We start from the raw sequence: 15,909 nt of genomic DNA on the forward strand, positions 1-15,909 counted from the left end.
ATCCTTCAGAGAGTATCCCAAATATTAAACACCCCATGGCAGTATACAGATGTCTGTGCTGTACATCTCAGGGGACATACCAAGCAGCCTAGCATTCCCTTCAGCGAACCATCCTGAAGCTGACTTTCAGGTTTTTAGTGCTTCTAGCTGCAAAATGCAGCCTGAGGCCATTCTGGAACTGAACGTCACGCACAGCAGCACTAAGACTGTTCTAAACTCTGCCAGGAGCAAAAATGCTTATGTGATCCTCACTGTAAGAAAGCCGTTAAGGTGTTTAAAAACCGCAGTTCAGGTGAAGTCTGTGACAGAGTTTCAAAGCTCACAAATATTTCAAATGCCTTCTGTTACTATATACGATTTGTCAATACCATAGAATCACAGAATGGTTTGGGTTGGAAGGGACCTTAAAGATCATCTCGTTCCAGCCCCCTGACACAGGCAGGGACACCTTCCACTAGACCAGGTTGCTCAAAGCCCTGTCCAGCCTGGCCTTGAACACTTCCAGGGATGGGGCATCCACAGCTTCTCTGGGCAACCTGTGCCAATGTCTCACCACCCTCACAGTGAAGAATTCCTTCCTGATATTGAATCTAAAACTACCCTGTATAAGCTAACCTGTTTACCTTAATAAACTCTGCTATTCAGTCTTTATTTCCCATTTTTTCTGCACCTTTGGTATCACCCAGTTTTCTCCCTGGCATGCAACCTCCATCCCTGCTGCTTTGACAGCACACTCACAGTGACAGCTTTGCTCTCGGCATGTTTGAGTACACATACAATGCTCAGTATTGGCTTAAGATGCAGGAATTAAAGACCCAAGCCTAAATCTCCAACTCTGGCATGATTAAATGAGAATCTATTGGTTTTTTTGTTATGAACTATCTTTTTTATCCTTGAACAAGCTTCTGACCCATATGTTTGTGAGTGTAAGATCTCACTGTAATTGACATAAGGGTATTTGCTACAGTCTGCAGACTGTAAAGCCATAAGGTCAGTGGTATCTTGTGTTTTAGAGGGGCAAGGTCAAATCCTTTCAGATATGAAAGAACAACCTGAGATGACAGCTACAAGTGAAGCAGTTCTGACTTCCCTCTGCCCCTCCTTACCTCAAGTTGCTGAAAAAATCCCCACTCCTCCAGATGCCTCCTATTGCAGAGATCTGATTTCTCATATGGGAAAATATATGTGCTTTGGCATTACTTCCAACATAAAGAATTGATCATGGAGCAACAAGCGGCCTCAAGCCATCAGGCTGAGGGCCTCAGACTAGCTGAAGCTTTCTATTCTCTAGTCGTTACTGCTGTGCAGGTAGCATAACCTAGTCAAGTGTTATGTGTGCTCTGCCAGCTAGTGACTATGTGTCATCCGTCACTCTCTGTAAATATAAAATGTCATGGTTGCAGTCCCTGCTCCCCCCAGAAGTTGCATTTCATGTATGGTGGGAACTCATGTCTCATAGTTTTGTGGGATCCATGTTCCATCCCTCATCAGACCTTCCTGCAGCTCGTGACTCTTCAGTGAGTCATTTCCCCACTGTGGCCCTGTTTGCTCTCCTACAAGCAGCTATGCTCCAAGCCCCATACTTATTTTGGGACAGGGCACCTTCCTGCCTGTGCACTCACACAGCCCTTTTGTCCTCTTTTCCCTCTGGGAATTTTGAATTCTGCATCAATTTACAAAGTGGAAAATGCCACAGGACTTGGGCTGATGCTTTAAAAATAACTATCTAGCCTTTGTGGCAATGAGGAAGAATTATCACCCTGCACAGAAGATGCAAAATCCAGAAAAGAAATTAAGAAGAATCCTATAATTTCAAAATCATTCCCCTCACTTGGGAGGAGGGTGTTAACTGACAGTTTGGACCTGGTGTTACCGGGCACATCTCCCGAGGGTCCCGAGCATCACTGAAGTCATCTCGCCTCCACCTCTTGTTTTGCGGACAGTGGGTGCGGGAGCAGCTGAGGGACACGGCTGGGGTACGGGCAGCAGCTTCTTTTTGTGCTTCCCCCCCCCCCCCCCCCATTTTGGGCATGTGCAGGGCGCACTGTGCCTATGGGCGTGCGCCTGTGTGTATGTGACAGCCGCGCTGCACATGCTCACTGGACAGCGCCGGGTGCTGTACTACCTGCGGGCTGTCAGCTACCGGGACACCCGAGGCGGGGGGTGCCGAACGCCCTCGCTGCTCACCCTCACCTTGTGGTACGGGACCGCCCGTCCCGTACCCCCAGTCCCCTAAAACCGCGCACTCCCTGCAGCCAGGGCTGCCGCCTGGGGCTCCCCTTCACCGCCCGCTCAGCCCCCCGCGGCCCCGCTCGCTGGCACCGCGGCGCTGCCCCTCACCTGCTCCCGCTCCCCTCATCCCCCCCTCACGGCTCCCCTCGGGGCCGCGCTCTCTCGCGCGCGCGCACGAGTGACATCACCCCTGCCCAATCAGCCGCCGCCGCTCCCCGCGCCCCGCTCGGCCCCGGCGGCCCTGCGCGCGCGGCGGGGGAAGAGGAGGGGGGGGGCGAGGCGCGCGCGAGCGGCTGTCAGGCAGCGCGGTGCCTTACCTTGCCGTGCGGAGCCCAGCCCAGGTGTGCGCGGCCGAGGCGGGGCGCCGCGGGGTGACAGCCCGGCTGCGCGGCAGCGCTGACAGGTACGGTACGGTATAGCATAGCATAGCATAGCATAGCACAGCACAGCTCGGCTTGGCTCGCTCCGCAGCGGCGCGTCTCTCCCCACTCCCTCCCCCGCGCTTTGCGCAGCGGGGTCCCGCTCTAAAGCGCGAGTAAAGAGCCGCAGCGGTGCTGCCTCCTCCTGTGAGGGGAGAGGGCAACCCCAGGTGGTCCCGGGGAGGGGGCCTCGCAGCGGCTGTGAGTGAACTTTACCGGTGGTAAGGCAGGTGGTGGCGTTGGGGGGGCTGCGGGCGGCGCGGCCCCTCGCTCCGCGGCTTGGCGCGGGAGTGCCCCGAGTTCTCCACTCACGGCCAGCGGGAGGTACCGGGCCTGGGCGGGGGGCCCCGCTCCGGTGAGGCGGCTGGAGGCGGCTGTTACGCGGAGGTGGTGGTGGTGGTGGTGGTGCTGGTGGGGAGCTGCCCCCTCCCGGGGCGCCTGCACACTGCAGTCGGGATTACTCGTGTCGTGTCATGTCGTTCCCCCCCGCCCGCCCCGAGCCGGTCTGCCGAAAGTGGGACGTCTTCCGTGGATAATCCTCTCTCAAATGCGGCCCCCTCGCCACCACGGGTTTGGCGGGGGGAGCCGCGGGCTGCCGAGCTCCGCCGGCCGCGGGAGGGGCTGCAAGAAAAACCGTGTTCCCGGTGTCTTTGGTTCCTGCTGGCGCACCTATGCGTTTTGGCAGCGTGTGGAAAGGTACCGCGTTCTTCCAGCGCGTCGTTTCAGGAGCGCTGTTGCTGTGCGGGTTGTCTGCTAGAGCATCACGCCCAGAGGCAGCCAGGTTCATCTGCTTCTCATTTGGAGTGTATCTAATGGTGATCAGCTAGAAAGGGATAGTTTGGGTTTTTTTCACTACACCTTTTTGGAGTAGCAATAACAGCATTTCACTTTGTTTTCCCCTTGTAAAATGCGCTTCTTGTCTATGTCACTTTCCCGTAAACGGCAATAATTCAGAGCTGCTGTACTAACACCTGCTGGTGAGAACAGAAATACCACTTGCGGACACTGTCGTGCCTGGGCTCTGCCAAAAAAAAATCACCTGAAGGGACTGGGCGAGCCCGTGATGCTGTGCCTCAGATGCGAACTTAGTGAGGGGCTCTTCAGCAGTTCCGTCCTCTCTATGAAGTGCTGTTTAACTCTGCTTATAAGACCTACCAGAGATAATCTGTGCAGTTAATCAAGTATGCTCCATTTAGTAATGAAAGTAAACTATGACCTGTGAGCTACCAGTGTTTTCAGTGGTTATTGCATTAAAACACATGAAAAAAAATATTTAAAGGGGTCTTCCAGGATTTTAAAATAAACCAGTATGTAATTACTGGTGTGTACAAGTTAGGCAAAAAAAAAAAAAAACCAACCAAAAACCAAAACATAAAAACAAACCTAAAATTGCAGCCACCTGTGCAGAGGTGGCTCTATCAAAGGAGGTGTTAAAAAATACACTTTACTTGGTATTGGTCTTTTGTATAAAATTACTTTTAAACCAGTAAAAAACAATGAACACAACTTGAAATTGCGTAAGATCAGGGGAGAGCTTTCTGAAATAACCTAAAGTTATAAAAAGTCTCAGTTCCTTTCTCTTCTGCAATTAGTAACTTTTAAATGTAGCTCTTGTAGTGCAATTACTGTACGAATCCCTGTAAAAGGATGATCTTTTGCCCACATTGTATAAATATTAATAATTGACCAGATGTTCTTACTAAGTAATGTTGCAGGATCCTGTTGGTAGTATGGAGCTTTTGTTTGTTTCTTTACATTTGAATGTGTATTATCAGCATCAGTTACTTAATTTTCGTATTTGTGTTTAGTGATAGTTGACTTTGCATCAAAATACACCTTTTCCATCCTTAAATTTTGCAAAAAATAAAAATAAGCAGCTAAACAAAATACTCCTGTCCTTGTCCATGTTTGTATTGTCTGCAGTGCTGTTCTAAACCAACAAGAGATTTCCAGTTTTACTTCTGATAGACACCAAAATGTAATGCAACCTCAACCTGGCTGCATGATAATGCAAAGAACTTACTTGATGTAAGATTCTGTTAAATCAAGTACCTTAAACACCTTCTGTAGAAGAATTCCCACAATATTAAGGTTATGGAAAAAAGAGTTTGAAATGACTTTTTGAGCATGTTTTTCTGATACAGTCTTAACTACATGATCACGTAATATCTTTTTTCTACAGGAGCCCTGTCTCATTCAGTGCATGGGATGGATGGAGCTCACTTAACACAATTCAGTAGTTTTCATTGATCACTGTGTGAGCCCATAATTTATTTACACCACACCACTCAGCTCTGCTTTGAAGATAGAACTGATAACATTTGTATGGGCTTTGCTAAAGCACTTATCATCGTGTGATCAGAATGCCTTGCAAATAATCATTAGTTTACCAAACACTATCTAAGATGAGGCAAGACTTTTACAGATAGTGAACAGAGGAACAAAGAGGGTTAGGTGAAAAGTATTAATTCGTTTTTGGTATCCAATCTGAAATTTCGACAAGTCTTGTAAATATGATTGCTCAAATTACAACTGCCACTGCTTTTAGTAAATCCTGAGTACTCCACACATCTGTGAATTTATCTGCAGAGTAGGTGGGAGAAAGAGAAATTCACAGTTAATTCATAGTTAAACTAGGGAAATTTTGGGTTAAATGCTGTGCATGACAGTAAGAAGAATGGGGGAAGCCACAGAAGGGAGGACTTTAATCATTGTGACATATTACAGAGCTCCTGTCCCTTTTTCCTTCTGCAAGCCCTGCCTCATTCACTACACATATTCCTGTTCTTCAGTAGGCAAGACAAGAGTCCTACCTGCATTAGGTTCTGTATCATCTTCTGTGCATGCTCATCCCATGCACTAAATGAGGAGAGGTAAGTTTGAAGAAGCAGTGTATGTTTACTTCAATAGTGTATAAAAATGGACATACTCAAGGGAAGTGAATTATGGTTACACAGACAATGGTGTTTGTCGTTTTATAACTTTTGAGTGGTTGATTTAGTAACTTTAATAATATTCTTTCATGTTGTCTGTGGGGTAAAATGCATGTACATGTCCCTATGTATTTTCTTAAAACCTAGAAAATTAAACTTAAGTGAAATTAAAAAAAAGCAACAAACCCAAACAAACCAAGAAAACAGAAAATTTTCAACTCTCAAAGTAAATTTCTTCTTGTGTTGCTGTATTGGACCCACAGTGGCTATCAACAGGATTGGAAAAGCTGACTCCTTTGCAAAAGCTCTTGAACTTCTAGCTTGGAGTGATGGCATTATGAGCATGCGGTTCCTTTTATACACAAGGGGTAGAGCAGAATGGCATCGTTTGTAGTGCATATGCACAGGTACTTCTAATAGCAAAAAAGTGGTGACAGACTCAAGTCCTTTCTACTCTTTAGGTTTTAGAGAAAATGTATCGTGGTAAATGAGGACTCTTTTGCCACTCTTCTGCAAGCACAGTCCTTTTCACTTTATATGCTTTATATGCATCCTTATCCACCTGTAGCCAGCCTCAGTCTTCATTTTTTAGGTGTTCATGGTCTTGACTATTCCAAATTTGTCTTAGCTTCTTGTCGCAGCCAGTCCCATTTCTCCTTGCTTTTTGCCTTTTCAGCAGCGTTTCTTCCATTTATTTTTCTTTATTCCCAGTTCTCTTGTCTTGATTTGCCATATCTGTCCAGTCTACTGTCTTTCCCATCTCCAGTCAGTTTTACTGTGCTTTTACCTGACATTGGTCTCACTCTTGATAGACTGTAAAGTGGCTTTTGTTCTTCTGCAATGAAGCAACACAGCAGTTTCTTCTAAGAAGTTGGTTAGGTTTTGGTACAGTTTTAGAGACACAGTAAAGAGCATAGTGTTAACTCAAAGCTTGGCTATACTAACAGCTTCAAACCATAGTCACTGAAGTTTTTGAAGTAAAAAGATGCATTTGAGGAAAGAAGAAAAAATTGATGTGTCTTTCCTCCATTGCTCCTTTTAAAAAATTTGAACTCAAATTTAAAAAAAAAAAAAAAATTGACTTTTAAAGTTTGAAAATGAAAAAAAGAAAATGAATTTGTGTTTCTATAGATATGTTGGCAGAAAGCAAGGACAGACAGGACACTGACTTTGCCAAAGTTGTAAGTAGTAATAAACATTAGAAATGCTGAGCAACATAAATAGTCCTAATTATGAAGGGACATCAGCAATTCTGACTGGAGCATATACTGTGTTTTTCCTTAGCTCTGCTTAGTTTTGGAAGGTTCTAGGCTGGTAAATAAAATAACAGATGATTTGGGTTTGCTTTGGTTTATAACTTGGGGTGTTGTTTTTTGTTTTTTTTTGGGGGGGGGTGTTTTTTTTTTTTTTTTTTTTTTCCATTTTATTTAAGGTTTTGTTACAGCTGTTTTAGAGAAATACTTGCAAAAATATGTAAGCCTCTCACTGAATTGAGATCTGAATGCAACTGTGACTGTTGGAGTTACCACTGCAACATAGTATTTGGTTTGTATAAGGTAGTCCTTTTGATGTGATAAAAATACATACAATCTGCAACAGCTTAGTAGCTGTCATGTCTGAAATGAGGGTCACAGAGGAGCTATGGTTTGTACCACAGACTGAATATTAAAATTAATGTGAGATAGTGTGTAAAAACATTTTCGTATCTGTAGAATCTTCTTAAGATGTCATATGAACAGTGCAGTTTGAAATGAAGAAATATAAATATACGTTTGACCGGTTCTTTGCTTTTATTAATGTAATGCTTTTATAATTGACACATAGTGGCCAGATTATGTGTTGTTACCATAGAAAAGGTTAACCTGTAGCACAAAGATCATGATTTAGTCATGGGGTGCATGTTCTTTTTATAGTTTTATTGGAAACATCCTGCTTTACAATAGACAATTCAATTTTCTACAGTTTAGCAAAATAGTCGAACACAAGTGTAACTGTAAGTTGCTGTTGATTCCTGGTCAAGCCAGTATTCAAAGATGTGAGGCATGTATTAGTTTCTGCAGGAAATTGTTTTTCCTACCCATAAATTTGAGTAATGCACTTCAGCTTAATAACTGCTAAATTTAATTTGTAAAAATCAAGGCAAGATGTTGATATGTGCAGTCAAACATTGGAAATGGTTGGTCAGAGAACTTGTGCAGTTTCTCTTTTAGAAGTTTTCATGTCTCAAATCGATAAAACCCCTGGCTCAACTGATCCGATGTCTTAGCTGCCCCTGTTTTAAGCAGGATATTGGGCTACAAAACCTCCTGACATCCCTTACAACATGGATTATCCTATGACATTTTCCTGTCATTCTCTAAAAGGGAGAAACATCAATATACAGTCTGAACAGTACTTCCTGAAAGGGGAAGGATAGCTGTGCCAGCAGACAAAATATTTAGTGCCTGAATAAAATATTTAATGTTAGAGATTGCATTAGTATTTTTTGTAGTTTTCATTGGTAATTGTATTTAAATGCACCACTAGGTTTGCTTTGTGCATTAGGTAGGCTTGATGTTGTATTATAAGTCTATTTTATGGGAGATAATAGCAGGATTCAGTAGTTTGGTCAGTTAATGAGGGTAGGTTGTAATGCGTTGCAGTACTTCAGTAATGATACCTCTTCAGTTTCATTAGAAGAGAGGATCCCTTTTATTAATACAGCTGATTTACATTATGTAACATTTTCCAAACAAAATCTCACACACTTAATCTGAATGTAAGTATTTAAAACATACACTGGATGTTGGTAAGTGAACAGGCTGTTAATGTTGTCTCAATGTTGTACCTAGTTAAGGTGCTAATCTTTCTGGGAATTATCAGTGTTTGCTGAATGAGGGAGATAATTAGGTGTCCTGTCTGGAGCGGAGTGATGGGACAACAGGAGAGTGATGGCTCTAACATGTCAGCTGCAGTGAGATGGGGAATTTTGGTTTTATCACAACTGGGAAATAAGTCTTTGTAATTTTAAATTTCTATGTTCTTTAAACCCAATGACTTTTGGGAATGCCTGTTTATAATTCAGGTTATAGCTGATGCAGTGATGGATACATCATTCTTTTAAAAGCTATCTGATTCTATTGATATAGTAAATTCACCGTTCAAGTATAGTTTTGTTTATATACTCTCTGTCCTTCAGGCTTTCCATGTTCAAGCCTAATCACAGCTTAGGAGAAGTAAAATAATTTACTTTGCATCTTGCGTGAGAAAATAGAAGTAGCCTTTACCCTAAATAATGAAGACTTAATGAAGACTTCCTTCTGGATAGCTGGATTTCCAACTAGTATGCTTTCTTTGAAACCTGAAATAAAGCTGACTTTGTTTCAATAAAGGCAGTCAGTTGTCTTGCCAGCTACTCACTAGTTAGACTTAAAATAATGTTGAAAAGCAATTGAATGTCTCTATGTTGAAGATCAAAACTGTATCTTCCTTTACCAGCCATTATTAGTGAACTTCTAAAAGTGCCTGGTAGAATAACTTGCCTGTTGATAAGGCTTGCTGTTTCTAGAAGTTAGAAGATTCACTGCTGTTGCCAGTAAGACTTTCAGCTAAAGTATTACATTTTTTCACTATGAACATTTTTGATCAAAGCAAAAAGAGAATAATGAAGATTAAGATAAATGACAGCAGACAGAAATATACATTTTCTGTGTTCTATATTTCTTGTGACAAATAAGGCCATCAGTCTTTTTGTACTATTACCAGAAGCCCAGCTCTCCTTTCATCAGCTGTCTACAGTTTAGGTCTTTCATAAAAATGAACTTTAGAATATTGAACAGTTTCCAGTACAGATTTTCATTATAAAGGAGCTCCAAGGGACACCAGCTGCTGTTAAAATAGATCTTGGGAAGCCAGAAATTGTGAAATGCTCCTTTTCCCCTGCTTCTTTTCACTTTCTTAGCTCTCTTTGCTCCTGCGTGTTATTATACATTTTCCCCTCTGACTTTTCCTGACCCTGTAATTTTTCAAAATTTATTTAACATATTCATGTTTTAAAAAAATATCCAGTTCTTCCACTGACACTAGATGTAGCAGTGATATTCCTGGAGAAGGCAGAATCAGGCCATTACAATGGGAAATTATACTGCAGCTTGACTGTCCTGGGTTATTTTGGAAAGTCATGAACTAAAGACAGATTAATGTGAAAGTTCAGCATTATCTGAGCTTAAAAAATTATGTATGGATTTCTTTCAGATTGCTTTAATTTTTTTCTTGACTCTTTATAGAACACATCAGAACTGTGCCAGCTATTGGAAAAAAAAACCCAACCATTAAAGAATAACTAGTGAAATAGTGCTAAGCTGACTTGGGTTCTGAACAGCTGGGGTGATGGATCAGTCATACTTTGTTTAAACATCTTCCATTGTAGTTTTGCATTAGGTTTTGTCAGATGGATACTTTGGTTTTGTGGTGGTGGGGTTCTTTTGGTTTTGTTTGTTTTGGGTTTTTGTGTGTGTTTTGGTTTGTTTTTTTTTGGTTTGTTTCGGGTATTTTTTTTTGTTTGGGGGGATTTTTAGGTCAGTGTAGGAGAAAAGGCTTATCCTCAGAGTTATGGAGCAAATGCTGAATGAGTTTTGGCTCATCAACATAGTTCATTGCCTCTTTCATTTCTTGTTGTTGATCTGCCCCATTGAAAAGTAAATTTTTGCAACACTTACTGATTCATTAAGTGAAAAATTGCAGTATATGGTGAATAATTTCTATCACAACTAATTTATCTTGTCTTTTTATAAGCAGTTATAATCTGTTTAATCATAGTATTAGGAGCTGGTATTTATAAAATAAGAATCTGGAAGTCATCAATAAAAACTAATTAAAATAGTAAAAAATGCATAATGGAAAAAATACAATGTCATTTGATACATTGATCTGGCCTAATTCAGTCACCATTACATTAATTTTTTTTTGCATATGTACACAAACATATCTATATGCATGGTGTTTTAACACAAACATATCTATATGCATGGTGTTTTATTTTTCTTCATTGCACTTACATTTGTCTGAAGATCAAGGTCTGAAAAAGGAATACCCCAAAAATAATGAAAGGAAGGGAAGCAGATAATCTCAAGTAGAGAGATTTTTAAGAAATGAGTTTAGAAGTTATTAATTGCACGATTAAAATGTCACTGTAAATAGTACTTTGTGTTATTTGCATGGTATTAATGACATTAACAAGAAAAATAAAGTATACTTACTTGGTAATGGGCTTTTTATTCTTCTGGAGACCTTCCCCAATATATGCAAACATGAGTCATTACTTGAGGGATTTTCTTGAACTGAAGTATCTGTTCCTCTTCTTGGATAAAATCATATTGAATAAGAATCAGGAGCAAAACCAGTGCAAACTCTTCCTCTGTGACAGTGGAGTGGATAATTGTCTAAAAAATATTAAATGCCTTTTTGTTTTTAATGTGATGGCTATCTGTATTTTATTAACTAAGAACACTTGAGATGACTAAAGGGTTTTGAATGAAAAAGACTCAATTGCATTTTCATTACCAGCAATTTACAGGTTCATTTATTAGGCTGTGTGATTGCAGAATGTGATTTTGGGGGCATGTAGGAAAGTCTGAAGAGGAAAGATTAGGTTGTACTTATATATATAGGTGAGATGCAGAAAAAGATAAATCCAACTAAACCAAGTGTTTGGTTTTGTGGAAATGTGAGTTTTGAATTTGCTGTTCAGAATGGTGGTCTTACAGAAACTTAAGGGCATAAAGAAAGTTTTGTAGTTAGAACAGCCCCAGGTTTGTGATAAAGCACAGCTGTTCCCATTTACGCTCACATTCTTTTATTGTAATACATTCTGTGGGTTCTGTACAGACCAGCTGACCCAGTCTTAAATGTGGCTGAACCATAAAACCTGGTTTGTCTCATTTTGTGAGATCTTATTTGAAGTGTTCAAAAGATATAAAGACTTTTTTCTTTGGAATAATTAACTCCAGTCCAATGTGACATTTGTGTCTGAAGTCATAGAGCTTCATATAATTCAGACTGCCTATGCATATACAAGAAGGAAGCAGAGAGGCTTAGGCTTTCTTTTTTTAACTAGGATGACTCTGAAAGAGCCATGCTTCAGACTATTGCCATATACTTACATGTTGCCTGAATTTTATTTACAACCATATAGCAAGTTTTGTTGCCTGCTATTTTTTAGCTGTTTGTTAGCTGACCTTATCCTTGGCAATGTTGCTAACTCTCAGTACTTGACAATGATTAGATAAAGCCTTCAAATAGTCACTAAGGTGTTCCATGTGTGGGGTTTTTGTTTGGTTTTGTTTTTAAAAAAAACCCAAAGACACAAAAAACCATAACAAACCCCACTTCACACCAAGCACTCTTTTTCCACATCTATGCTAATATGTACTGGTACTGCCGTGATGAGAGAAGAAAGGAAAATGTGGAAGGAATATATGTGCTTTTTTGGCCACTGTCAAAAATTCTAATATACCAGTGGGAGCATGTCACAATTTACTTTTGTGTTATTATTTAATACATTCAAAGCACCTATGTTATCTCACGTTACAGAACTGATTAGCTTTCAGACATTCTTTGCCCATGAGCTTAAAGAAAAACTGGTGGATTTATGTAAGCGCGGTGAAGGATCTGAAGCACCTAAAATATAACTTTAATTTCAGTGGTTTGTCAACTGTCTCTAGACAGCCCTTTGCTCAGGTCAGCACACTTCTAGGTAGAACTGTTTTGATATTCGTTTGTGACTGTCAAAACTAAAGCACTCTAAACATGTGGTATATTCTTGGCCCATTTTTAAAGGATTTTTTTTTTTTTGTGGTTAATGAGGTATTAATCCTTTTTTATAGACACTGAGTCTCTCTTATAAAAGGGAAAAACATTTGTTGTGTGGGTGCTAGCTAGATACTGCGCTGTTTAATGGGTTGTGCAAGCAGCCAAAGAGAAGTTATTCAGTGGTTTGACTTTGAGACATTGTAATCTAAGATAACAAAATAATACAAAGGGAAATGTGTTTATGTGTATAGCTAATAAACTAAATTTTGGAAATTTTGTTTTACCATCAGTTTACCTTCATAAAACATAGGTCATCATTCCAGAGAGTCCAGGAGCTAAAATTGTTGCCTCCTCCAGGAGAATCAAGTACATGTTCCCAGTAATTTTTTGCTTGTCACTTTGTCTTACTCATCTGAAAGTTTTTAACACAGAAACACAGAACACAAAATTCAGTGATGTATTTTCAGAATTAAACATAAGTGGATTTAAATGAGAGGGCTTTTTATTAGCTGTTAGCATGAGGCCTTAACCTTTATCATCCAGATGCAAGTTTGGGCTGGACTGAGCACTCTGTGGCTGAAGACATTAACCAGCAATATAGAATAATGATACTTAGGTGTTTGGAGTAACCTCGCAGAACACAGACACTTGTGCTTCTATGGAACAAGTCCTTCAGGATGTTGCTGAGCACTTGTATAAAAAGTGTATTTAAGTTTATGGCTTTATGTCTGTAAATATACAGCAGGTTTCTTTTTCATCCTGACTTCATTAATTCTCTTCTATAGGACTTTTGCCTGGGAATCTGTTTAGTACACATGAAAAATGCCAGTGTGTGCCTTTGGGTAATATTTCTAAATGTTATTTAGTCTTCCTGGCACAATTTAATGTTGCTGAATGCATTAGTATTGTTTGTGCTCATGCTTGCCTCTGAATTCATGGCCCATTAAAAATCGGAAGCCTGGCTTTCATCCTGGGTTATTCTCTCATCTTCCCTGGAAATTCTGTTGGTGATCTGTGGAGAACTGCCCGAGTAAACCTGATCTCACTTCTAGGGGTAAGCAACGATGGGAAGCTGGGTCAGACGAGGTAATAGTTAATGAGTGTGAAAACACATGTCTTAATTTGTCTAGCCTGTTCTGTAGAGTCTAAAATTGTCTGCATGAGCTTAAATTCACATGAATGATGTAAAATAGTCTGATTGTGCTCCTAGTCTTTATTAGGACCATTAATAAGTTTACTGTGTCTCAAAAACAAAGTCATCTTAAACAGATTTCAGCAGGTAGTAGGAGTGCAGCCAGTTTTTGTGTTCCTGCAGTTGTCATGTTAGGCCCTTCAAGATTTTTTTAATTTGGAACAGAATTACCTGTGAAATTATCTGCCTGCTTAGAGGTAGTTGTCTTTCAGACTTTGCTTACATCAAAGGCACTCAAGACTAGAGGAACTGACTAGGTGAACATGCTTGCTGTTAATTGAATAGTGACTTTAGATCAGCAGCATCCAGAAAGTTTGCCAGGCCAGAATTATGGGTTCAACTGATCCCAGGACATAATATGGAAATCTGATACATAATTAAGAATTTGAACTGTAAGCCTGCTGTCTCTTAAAAAACCCTAAAAAAAATATAGAAAGATAAAGATGACTGTGATGCCTGAAAAGGACACATTTTCTTGTAGGGAGTACAGGAACATATAATCAGATCAAAGATGCAAATTAATATAGCAGGATTATTATTTTTAATCATTATGTGAAGATTTATTAGAAAAATCTGAAAATTTAATTCAGGCCAAACAATCCCAGAAACTGCTTGATGATTAAATATACTGAAACTATGGACTGCGTTTTTTAAAACCTTTCAGTTTTGCATGCACAAACCACCCAGTTTTTAAAGTATTTGTAGTTGAGTTGTTATATTTTAAACAATATACTTCATAGCATAATACATACTTTTTTGCTTGCAATTGTGACTTACTGTGTATAATTAGACCACTTTTGAGGGATGAATCATAGTCTGTCAATTAATTTTGGCTTGCATTTCAGTTAGTTCGTAGGAAGAAAGGGACACTTACAAGGGTGGGCTTTTCAGTTGCAGAGTTTTGCATTATTGCACGTACATGAGTAGGAACATCTGTATTCTTGTTTTTCAGTCAGTCAAACCTAGAAGGCTGCCTCAGAAGACAGCTGAAAGCAATGAAGGAATCCTTTATAGATCAGTTTCTTAAATTGCTCGTCTAGAGCTTTGGGTTTAAATCTTTTCTCAGTTCAATATGATATAAAAGCAGATATCTTTGTTGCAGACTTTTAGAAATATTCTCTTATGTTTTTATAGACAGTTGCAAATAGTGGGGGTTTTGTTTGTTAATCCTGACTGCAGAAGTGTGTATAAACATTACTGTGTTTCTTTTTAATCTTGGTTTAGTGACAGTTGGCAGGTGCTAGCTTCCAACAAGTGAGAGCTGTAAGCTGCACAGCTTGGTAATTGGCATAGAAGTTGGGTTAGGAAATGCCTCCTTTTCTTCTACAATACCGTCTTTTTAAGACAAGTTCTTTTTCTTTTTCTTTTCCAGAGAAAATCAGCCATTATTTATTTTTTCCAAGAAAGAATGCATACATGTAGGCAGCAGGAGGAAAAAGTACTTGTCCTGAGAATGGCGTGTGTTTTGCTGAACCAACTAAGAGTTGACAGCTCAACTGTCATTTTGAAAACCAGGCTAAGAACATTTGAAAGTTAAAGTGGTGCCAGTTGGGAAAAGCTTTAGGAGTACCTGTGTGAAATGAATGAAAAGTGATAATCATGTACAAGGAAAAAAAAAAGTCAGTTTGCAGTTATACAGAGAATGGCTCATTTTAATTTTTTTTTCCCTCTGTTAAAAATAACATTTCTATGCCATGCATCTGAAAAAATGGTTCTTTGCTCCTTTTTTCTTCCTGCTTACTGGAAAGTGAGGAAGAAAAGTTCTCTCTCTGCTAATTAGAGGAGAAAATATTATTCTGAGATACTGTTGCAAATTATTTCTATCACGAAGATGATTCATTAGGAGTATGTGAACGTTACAAATTAATTTTAATTGAGGAAACACTCTGTGTGTCACTCAGGACCAGGCTGCTGTACAAACATACTTTGTATGAATAGCAATAATAAGGTCCATTAAGCAGGTAAAGAAACCTGGTGAAAGACTGAAAGTGAAAATGCTGTAGTTAAAAACATTAAGGCATGTGTGGAAAGCACAGGAATACCTTGGTGTCTTCTTGATTGAACGCCCCAGCTCCTCACTTATATGCATGGTACAAGGAATTTTCTTTCAAGAAATACATGATTCTGGTGGCAGATGAGTAACTGTTCTTTATATAATATTTCTATTTGAAGCCATTTAGGAATTTCTAATAAATACAAGTCTTTACTTTTTGTTTAAACCAATGTACTTATGTATGTTGCTGACTGCAAAGGATTAATCCTGAAAATGGTATCAGCAAATGATACATTCTCTTTGTAACACTCTCTGACTTAATGTGTCGTGTTCTAGCTGTGTACAACTTTG

At 39.9% G+C, this 15,909-nt stretch overlaps 1 protein-coding gene across 1 annotated transcript in view; it reads left to right on the plus strand.

Moving 5' to 3' along the window:
- The first annotated feature begins 2,506 nt into the window (after positions 1 to 2,506).
- Positions 2,507 to 15,909, plus strand: part of CNTN1 (contactin 1) — a 246,688-nt gene continuing 233,285 nt past the window's right edge. Inside the window, exon 1 of the mRNA XM_062612293.1 lies at positions 2,507 to 2,635. The gene's annotated coding sequence lies outside the window, so the exon portion shown is untranslated. The remainder of the gene's footprint in view (positions 2,636 to 15,909) is intronic.

The sequence above is a fragment of the Pezoporus occidentalis genome, unplaced genomic scaffold, assembly GCF_034315485.1.
Source record: "Pezoporus occidentalis ecotype Australia unplaced genomic scaffold, CSIRO_AGI_Poc_V1 ctg100, whole genome shotgun sequence".
NCBI classification, from domain to species: Eukaryota; Metazoa; Chordata; class Aves; order Psittaciformes; family Psittacidae; genus Pezoporus; species Pezoporus occidentalis.